The sequence below is a fragment of the Saccopteryx bilineata genome, chromosome 5 (genome assembly GCF_036850765.1).
Source record: "Saccopteryx bilineata isolate mSacBil1 chromosome 5, mSacBil1_pri_phased_curated, whole genome shotgun sequence".
Lineage (NCBI taxonomy): Eukaryota > Metazoa > Chordata > Mammalia > Chiroptera > Emballonuridae > Saccopteryx > Saccopteryx bilineata.
The window spans coordinates 92,334,662-92,345,351 of record NC_089494.1 but is presented as its reverse complement, the minus strand read 5'-3'; positions in this window follow the sequence as shown (position 1 = coordinate 92,345,351).

Below are 10,690 nucleotides of genomic sequence, written 5' to 3'. Positions count from 1 at the left end.
ATTATGTGTGAGGGATCCCAGTTCCACACCAGATTTAGAGCCTAGTCTTCCAGTGCCAGGAAGAGAAGTCCCCATAATTTCTGGTTCTAAAAACCAGTGGGAATTTACGCTGAGAGAAACAGAGGTTGCTGGAGTCACAGGGAGTTCGTCATAAGGGCTCTCCCATGAACTAACTTGAACTTACTTCCTCTGAGCTCCAGCATGTGGGCAGCAGCTTGAAAGGCACCAGAGATATATGGAGAGAAATTGAACTGCCTGGCATCAAAAACAGCTTGGGGACCAGCTTTCTGACAGAAACAAGTGCTGGTAGATGTCATTGTTTCTTTTTTTTTTAGCTCTTCCACAACAGAGTCAGTAGGTAGACACTATATATGAGACTCCATCAACTTGGCTCACCCTGTTTTTCCCACCCTGGTGATTCCCTGAGACCTTGCTCCACCGATCCTTTAGGCCCACCCAAGCTATTTCCAGAGACTTTTCCATACAAATGGTCTATTTGGCTCATGCTTCATGTTTTTCTAAAATCTTTCAAACAAGCAGGATATGGCCTCAGCACATACCTCTCAGTGGTCCCAGAACTAGCAGCAGCAGGTGTTGTCTTACAGCTTGGCCTCTCCTGGGCCCCTCCAAGCCCAGCACAAGTAGCAGCCATTTGAAGATTATTTTGAGATATATATATATATTTTCTAATGTTATTTATTTTTCAGAGATAGAAGAGAGAGAGAGAGAAGAGAGAAAGAGAGAGAGAGAGAGAGAAGGGGGAGGAGCAGAAAGCATCAACTCCCATATGTGCCTTGACCAGGCAAGCCTAGGGTTTCGACCAGTGACCACAGCATTCCCATGTCAACGCTTTATCCGCTGTGCCACCACAGGTCAGGCCTGAAATTTATTTTGTAGCATGTGCCAGGTGTTCTCTGGCAGAGGAAAGGCCATAGGTGATATTGGTCTATACCTTCTGGGAGGCCCCAGAGCCAGTGTACCTTTTTGACAGCTTCAGAGCACATTGAAGTATCACCACCAAACTACCTCCACAAGTGACACACTTAAGTAGTAGACTCAACAGGCACCAGAGCCCCACAAAAGTAAGTCCTACTCTGTGGGGTGGGCTCTTCCACAGTGTTTGGAAATTGGTGGTTGTTGGTCACAGGTAGTCCTTGCAGCTGATCAACCTTGGAATAAGTCCCTCCCATTGACATGCCAAAAGCAATCAAAAGTCAACTACAATAGGAGGGTGTACACAGGCCACATGGGGGGTACACACCTCAAATGCCCATTTTGGGTGATAGAGAGGCTGTGCTTACATTAAGCCATTCTACCAATCTTAGGAAAGGTAACAGCTCCACCTAATACATAGCAATAAACACAAGGAGGCTGCCAAAATGAGAAGACAAAGAAACATGTCCCAAGTGAAAGAACAGAACAAAACTCCAGAAAAAGATCTAAACAACATGAAGACAAGCAATTCACTAGATGCAGAGTTAAAAAACACAGATTATAGCCTGACCAGGTGGTGGCACAGTGGATAGAGCATTGGATTAGCACAAAGAGGACCCAGGTTTGAAACCCCAAGGTCTTCAGATTGAGCACCTGCTCATCTGGCTTGAGGATGAGACTGCTAGCTTGAATGTGGGATCATAGACATGACCCTATGGCTTGAGCCCATAGGTTGCTGGCTTGAAGCCCAAGGTCGCTGGCTTGAGCAAGGGGTCAGTCGCTCTGCTGTAGCCCCCAGGTCAAGGCACATATGAGAAAGTAGTGAATGAACAACTAAGGTGCTGCAACAAAGAACTGATGCTTCTTATCTCTCTCTCTTCCTATCTGTCTGTCCTTATCTGTCCCTCACTGTCTCTGTCACAAAAAAACAAAAAACAAACAAACAAACAAAAAATACCATACTGGTTATAAATTCAATGAACTTAGAACATCAATAGAATAAAAATGGATCAGTCAGAATGAAAGATACACTAACTGAAATGAGGAATAAGTTACAGGGAATCAACAATAGAACAGATAAAGCTGAGGTTCAAATCAGCAATTTGAAAGCTAAGTAAGCAAAAAACAGCCAATCAGAATAACAAAAAGAAAAAAAAAGGACGATAGTGTGAGGAGTATCTGGGACAGCTTTAAATGTACCACCATTCACATCATGTGTATTCTAATAGGAAAATATAGAGAAAAAAAATAAAAATCTATTTTAAAAAATAGTGACTGAAAACTCTCCTAACCTGATGAGAAAATAGACAAGTTCAGGAAAGTGCAGAGAATGAGAGTCCCAAACAAGATGAACCTAAATAGGCCCACACCAAGACACATAATTAAAATGTAACAGGTTAAACACAGAGACAATCTTAAAAGCAGCAAGAGGAAAGCAGTTACCTCCAAGGAAGCTGCCTGAAGACTGGCAGCTGATTTCTCAACAGAAACTTTGCAGGCCGGAAGGAATTGGCAAGAAATATTTAAAGTGATGAAAACCAAGGAACTACAACCAATACTGCTGTACCCATCAAAGGTATCATTTGGAATAGAAGTATGTATAGTTTCTCAGATAGCAAAAGCCTAAAGAAGTTCATCACCACCAACCCAGTATTATATGAAATGTTAAGGGGTTTTCTTTATGAAGAAGGAGGGAAATTAAAAATATGAACAACAAAAGGGCAATAAATACATATTTATCAACAATTGAATCTAAAAAACAAAATAAATGAACAAGCAAATCAAACAGACTCATAGATACAGAGAACATTTTAATGGCTGTCAGATGAGAGGGAGTTTGGGGGAAAAGGTGAAAAAGGTGTAGGGATTAAGAAGTACAAATTGGTTGCTACAGAATAGTCACGGGATGTAAAATACAGTATAGGAAATAAAGTTGATAATATTGTTATAACTATGTATTGTGAGATGGGTGCAAGATTTATTGGGATGATTTCTTAGTAAGATATATAATGGCTAATCACTGGGGTGTACATCTGAAACTAATGTAATAATGTATGTCAAATGTAATAGAAAAATAAAAATGATTTAAAAATAGAAGAAAAACAATTTTTATCTTTTGTATCTAAATTACTAATGGCTTTTTATTTACCTTGGTCTTTACTAGTTTAAACAATTTTATATTGACTCAGAAATACATTTAGATTTCACTAAAATTTAATGCTCAAAACCTATTAACTAGTTGGAATTTATTTGTATTATTGACTATGCTGTATATGTATAATTATTCACATTTCACATGAGATCCCTGACATCTTTTTTTTCAGACTCACCCCCTCCACTACAGTGGGCTAGCAGCAAGATCTTCTAATCAGGGTTTTTCTAACTGCAGGCTGGGATCCATCAGTTTAGAGGTTATAACCACATTTTTTAAAATGGTGTAAAATTGATAAGGAAATACTATATCAGTGTACATTCTGTAGTAAATATATTTTTTAAACTTTTTCTGTTTTACATATATAAAAATATGTCAGTTTGGAAGGTAAAATGTATTTCTTGCTATAGCAGTAAGTCAGAGGAGTTTAAAAATTACTGCTTTAAAACATCTTATATAAACAGAGAACGAAATAAAAATACAGAGAGATTAAAACAATTTAATGTTCACCTATGTAAGAAGTAGCTGATTCAAGAGCATATTCATTTGTAACTGTCTAGTGAGTATCTGAATCATGCGGTCATGTGGCATACTGTATAAATCAAAGAGTAGCAGCTAGCAACAATAAATGTATCATTATTTCAGAACTTTTTATTGTTTTAACAAAACAGCCTTCATTAATATGATAAATATGGAATGCTATAAAAGAAAAACAAAAAAATGTAATCATTTACATAATTAATTTGATTATTTAAAAAACATTGTTTCCAGTCCCTATAAAAATGAGGATACCAAAAAAAATCTATACTTTGCCTCCATTAGTATCAATTAGTAACCTAGTCATTTCTCAATTATATCATTGCCTACCATGCATGTATCCAATAATCTGAAATTAAAATCCAGTATGCTGTGCCATTCTCATTAAATGCCTTACATCTAATCTGTTGCACTTGAGTTAGTGAAGGATATTGTTTTGGAAAGGTAATTAGCAATATTATTCCTTACAACATTCTGTCTGCTACAGCAGAGAGTTTTAGAAGAAAACAGCAAATACTCTAATTGAACTATACATTTGACATAAGCATTCGCACTGATACTGTTAATTATTCTCTGCTTTAACCGGTCAATTAAAACTGTAAAAAGGATGGCCAGTGTGAAAGTAGTGTTTATAAAATGTTGTCTCCCCATCATTTAACTCCAATAACTTAATAGTATCACTTTCATCAGTGAATCAAATGCTTTCAAGTGCACATCTTTCTTAAAATATATATATATAAAAAAGTAATAGTCTGTGTCATATGGCGGCAAGTAAAGTTCAAAGTGCTATTATCACTGTTCTCATGGTGATAATTAATCCTTTAGTCATTATCATAATGAGAAAGTATGCTCTTAAAATGCTGATTGAAAAATTCAGATATCAAACACAAATCACTCATTGCCTATCAGCAAAACTGATTCTTACACTTATGGCAGATTAACGCAGAGCCTTCCAAATAATTTATCCAGCCTATTCCAAACTTTTCTAACCTTCTTATGTTTCACTTCATGATTTTTTAAATGGTCTGCTTTAATATGAAGTACCAGCATTACATTTTTATTTCTTAATTTATGATGGATCTTTCATCCTAAGCAGAACCATTTCCTGATTTTGTTTTTAATGTGGCCTCTACTCATTCCTTAATTGAAATAATTGGAATAAGTTGCAACTATATCTATGGTCGATTAAGTCTGAAAACTTTCAAATATCTAAGAATAACTTTATCAACTTCAAAGGCACTAATAGTCATTTTCATACTGCCCAATGAAACCCACAAGCCAAGTTGATATTCCAAATGGACCTAACTCTGAATACGTCAAGAAGCACATACGTACAGAATAAGATGCTGCATTCCCAAACATGTAAAAATCCAAGTGCTACACATTATTAAGTGTCAAATAACTTAAAATTATTGCTTTCTGATTTTTTTCCCTCAAATTTTAGCTCTGTGTAGGCATGCTGGATATTTCCACATGAAAGTCTTATAATCACCTGAGAATATAGTCAAGTCCTCCAATTTTATCTTAACCTTGTTTGCCTTTCTATATATTTTTTTTCTACATGGCTAAATTTCAAAATTTGAGTGTTACATTGAAATCCATGTTTTGACTTTGGCAACCAAACCAAACTGGCAAGCACGAGAGCACACACACATTAAGTAATCAAGTTACACTACAACATCCCCTGATACTTTTTTCCAAGGTCTTGCTGAATCATGTATAGTGTCATGTCATCAGAAACAAGGAAAGAGTGAGGATTTGGAATGTAGCACTAATAAGATTTAATATGGGGTGTCTTGGGAGAGGAGGAGGGTGTGTTTGACTTTACGTGAAGGGTATACAACATAATCAACAGTTCAAATGTTATAGAAATGTTCGCCTGAACCCTATGCAATCTTATTAATCAATGTCACCCTGTTAAGGTCAATTTTCTAAATCAAATTAAAAAATTAAAAAAAATAAAAACAAAAATTTCAAACTTCTTCAAGGGAATTCATACATAAGTTTATCCATATAAGCATTTTATACCAGCATGCCCATCCCAAAAGAAAGAAAGACTAAAAGAAAAAAGGAAGAAAGGTAAAATGAATTCAAATGGTTCAATTACACTCCCCAAATGAAGAAATGAAAATTCTATAATGTGAGTGACTGATGGCCCCAGCTTCAGGAATCAGAGCAGCATCAATCACTGTTCAGAGAATTCATACTCTTAAGTTTAGAATTCTTTAAGAATCATTCTGTATTGACCAAAATTATAATTATACTGTACTAGAATGACAGCAAAATCACCAGTTTGGGTAAAGAATCGTTTATAAAAATTGGGGATTGAGATCACTGCTTTTCTGTGATCCATTTCTCTAGAGATACCTTTCCAAATCAAAGAATCATTCAATATGCCTATTTATTATTGCAATCTATTAATATTTTGTGTCATATTTTGGGTTAAGACTTATAAATTGCATTTACATCTTTAATCAAGCCACCTATGTTATTTAATAATAAAACCTACTTCCTTAGTTACATGGAATTTTTAAAATCAAGTTTGTAGATGGATATTGCTCTCTCAGATATGCTTACTCAGTGGTGCCAACCTCAATCCTGACCATCCATGCAAACTGGAATGTTGAATTTGTAGAAGCAAGAACTAGGTAAGGTTCCCTCTAAGTCAATAGTAACTTTTTGTATTCTAAAGATCCCTTAGTTCTTAATTCTAACTGTCTTTTGCACATAGCCCTATATTAACATAGAACAATTTTGACATTCTTTTGGCTAGGCAATCAAAAACTAGCCATCCTATCTCTTGGATCAATAATTTGTGCCCAAAATATCCTGACTAATTCAGCTAATGGATTAACGTAAAGTATGTAGAATTGAGGTGACTGTCAAACTGGACATCTGAGAGAGATCATTATTTATTACTATGATAACTAATCAAAAGTCTAGAAGCAGGACTCAGATTATTGGCTCTTTTATTTAGATGGCTATCTTCCTTTGCCACTATATAAAAAAATACAGACCACATTTCTGCTCATTCAAACAATATTCTCTCATGCCTCTGGAGATTTTCATATGCTATTCCCCCAAACAGATTATCTGTAGTGTACTTTTTTTTTTTTTTCTTTTTCTTTTTGTATTTCCCTGAAGCTGGAAACAGGGAGAGACAGTCAGACAGACTCCGCATTCGCCCGACCGGGATCCACCTGGCACGCCCACCAGGGGGCGACGCTCTGCCCACCCGGGGGCGATGCTCTGCCCCTCCGAGACTTCGCTCTGTCGCGACCAGAGCCACTCTAGCACCTGGGGCAGAGGCCAAGGAGCCATCCCCAGCGCCCGAGCCATCTTTGCTCTAATGGAGCCTCAGCTGCGGGAGGGGAAGAGAGAGACAGAGAGGAATGAGAGAGGGAGGGGTGGAGAAGCAGATGGGCGCTTCTCCTGTGTGCCCTGGCCGGGAATCGAACCCAGAACTTCTGCACGCCAGGCCGACGCTCTACCACTGAGCCAACCGGCCAGGGCCTGTAGTGTACTTTTGAATTTTTCTTTCCCTTGCTTTCCAGTGACTTCTCCAATCAAGTTGATTTGACTTTTTTTCTAAAAACACTATATCTTATATTTGTATAGGACCTGGATACACTTACCACACTCTCACAGTTACTCAAATTCTCCTAAGAGCCCATAGAGTGAACATAAAATAATGAACAGTGTGTGTTTGAATGATCATGAGTTGATGAACGTGTAAAACTATTGCTTTTCCTCTTTCTTTTCTGCTTTCTTTCTTTTCATTTTTTAGTCCTTTCCTTCTTAAATTAGGCATAAAGCATTCAGCTGCAGCATAAAAGTTTATGGATTAGTAGATGGAGAACATGTGTATGGGGTAAATAAAATTCAGTGGACCACAACACGTTTGGGTAAGGGCACCCCAGTGGGAGATGTCAGATAGTAAGCAGGAAAAGAAGGTAAGCTTATATAACAAAAGCCATATTAAAGCACAAGCCATGTCAACAGAGAGTCTATGCCAGGGAACAAGTTGAAAGACAAGAGCAGTTTATATACATACAGAGGTTTAATCAAACAAGTATAAATAGGATAATGGGAGGCAAGTTTCCCATTATAAGGAAAGTAATTTACAAATATGAGCAAGTGAAAAACTAAAATAAACCCAAACAGATATATGTTAAAAATCAATAATAGATGCCAATATAGTTAGTATATGTGTACTACAAATATACACATTTTCTAGCTTTGCCCACTGTAAGTCTGAGAGCAGTGACACCTCTTCTCAACAAGTAATTATGAAAAAACTGGATCTTAGCTTTATATATCATCTATTCTTTTTTTTTTTTTTTTTTTCTGAAGCTAGAAATGGGGAGAGACAGTCAGACAGACTCCCGCACGAGCCTGACCGGGATCCACCCGGCACGCACACCAGAGGGCGACGCTCTGCCCACCAGGGGGCGATGCTCTGCCCCTCCGGGGCTTCGCTCTGCCGCGACCAGAGCCACTCTAGTGCCTGTGGCAGAGGCCAAGGAGCCATCCCCAGCGCCCGGGCCATCTTTGCTCCAATGGAGCCTCGGCTGCGGGAGGAGAAGAGAGAGATAGAGAGGAAGGAGAGGGGGAGGGGTGGAGAAGCAGATGGGCGCTTCTCCTGTGTGCCCTGGCTGGGAATCTAACCCAGGACTTCTGCACGCTAGGCCGACGCTCTACCACTGAGCCAACTGGCCAGGACCATCATCTATTCTTTAAAAGAATCAAAACCCCTTGAGAAAATGGATCTTTCCAGGACTAGGCAGGAAAAGTACAAGATAAACTAAGATATAACGTTCAGCCAAGTTAAAAAAAAAATGACAGTAATGGATTAGGACCCAAATAAGAAACTATGAATCTATACAGATATAAATAAATAATATGAGAACTATGTTGCATAATTTGAAAGCACTTTCCCATTAAAAGTTATTAAGGCTAAGAGTAGATGATGTAGAGAACTTGCAAGGTTTAGAATGAATCCTCTGAATAGCTGCAAAACCAGTGGTAGAATGCATGATGTATGCCTACTCCAGGAATTCTGGCAAAGTAACTTTGATTAAGCAATAAAATGAACCTGTTAAGTAATGGGACAAACAAAAAATTTGTGATCTTCTTAATAGAATGTAATGAAGAAAACAAAGAGTCAATAATTTCATATTCCTTTTAATGATATGTAATCTGTATCTAATCATGAGAGTCAAATTGGAAGACATTCTGCAAAATAACTAGCCTGTAGTCTTCTAAAGGTCACAAAGGTTAAATATGGAGGAAATCTTATAGGTTGAAGGAGACTGTGAAAATATAATAACTAGATGCACTATTTGACCCACATCTTCTGAGAATTAAATGAAAGTGATATATCAAGGTTAATTTCCTAGTTTTGATGATTGTATTGTGGTCATATAGAAAACAAAGGCTGAAACATTTAGGGATGTGGGGACATGAGGGCAGCAATGTGCATAAGTGTAGGAAACAAACAAAAAGTTATTCGTGCCATTCTTTCGACTTTTCTGCGAATCTGTGACTTCTTCTGAACCAAAATATTAATTGATTAGTAGTATAAGAGAATTGAATAGAAGATAATAAAAAAATGATGGTATGATATGTTGGTTGCCTAGCACTATTTACTGTTGTATGTGCCTCTAGAAATCTGCTTAGTGCATGGCACTGAAATAATGATTGCTCTCCTGCAATCTACCCTATGATATATATTTATGGCCCCAATGCTTAAAAGAGCTCACATCTATGCTTGAATAGATCTTGCTTTCTTTATAATTGGATTATAAATAACCTACCTGGGTTTGCTTTTTTCTTTTCTTTAGAGGAGAAAAGTTTGAAATACATAAAAGAGTTAGAGAAACCTGAGACAACTCAACACATGTGTTTTACCAACGCACAGAGCAACTGTACTGGACTTTCAGAATAAGAAAATTGTTTCAAAATCTCCCAGTTTCTCTGTTTCATTTTCTAGAAAATCACTGCATAAATCATGGAGAATTGTTTATGTTTTGTTTTTAAGAAAACAAAGATATTAAAGGACTCTCCAAGCTGTGAACCATGCTGAAAATCCTCTAAAGAGAAGCTTGTTTCAGTTGTATCACACTGAGCAGGTAAGGTTCCTCCTCTATCCCTCCCTATGTTAAGTGGTAAAATAACGGTGATTGAATTAGGTGATTTCTACTATTTATGGTTCTATTCCACATTTATCTCATTCAAAACTCTGCAACCAGGGCTCACACTGACTAGTATTCACATACACAGAAGAAAATGTCGGTTTGCCTTTTGGATGTCAAATAATCTCGTGATAAGACTTTAATATAAAAATGTAATTGCATTTTGTATTTTTATTTGGATAAAATTATGTGTTCCTTTGAAATGCCAAAACAGGCTGAGACTAGGTTAACCTTCGTTTCCTATTACATTTCTTACATTGCATCTAGTTAAATAATACTTTTTGATAGGTTCAGGAATAGAACAAAGTTTTCTCTTTTTTTTATGCTGTTGCTTATTTTAAGTTAAACCTCTTTAAGTTGCTGCTTTTTCTCACTGCAACTTCAGTGGGCTGAGAAAAGATTTACAGACCTAAAACTATTTTCTGGACTAATTCCGAGTTCACTTTCAGTTGCCCACTCCCACCCCCACCTCCTACATCATCACTTCTCATTTTCATAGACTATTTTATTCTAAGATACTGTGTAATAATAAATTACAATAATAGCAATCAAAGTCATGGGGAGGAGAAGAATTTCCGATGGCAGCTCACGCCTGCCTCTCAGTAGCATGGCAGAAGAATAGCCTGAAAACTGCAACAATTCAGAGGATCTGCCAGCAGACCCCATTGTCCTTTCAATTTCTAATGACACTGAAGTACTTCCATGATTAAAATTTAAAGGCGTCCTAGTACCAAGTAATTTGCCCAAAACTCCTTATCTAGCACTCACCAAGAAGACTCTGATTTTAATATACTATTAATCAAACTCCAGCCAAGTTTACCACTGATACTTTCAATTACAGAGAGACTAGCTTCATTTCTCTCAGTATGTATGG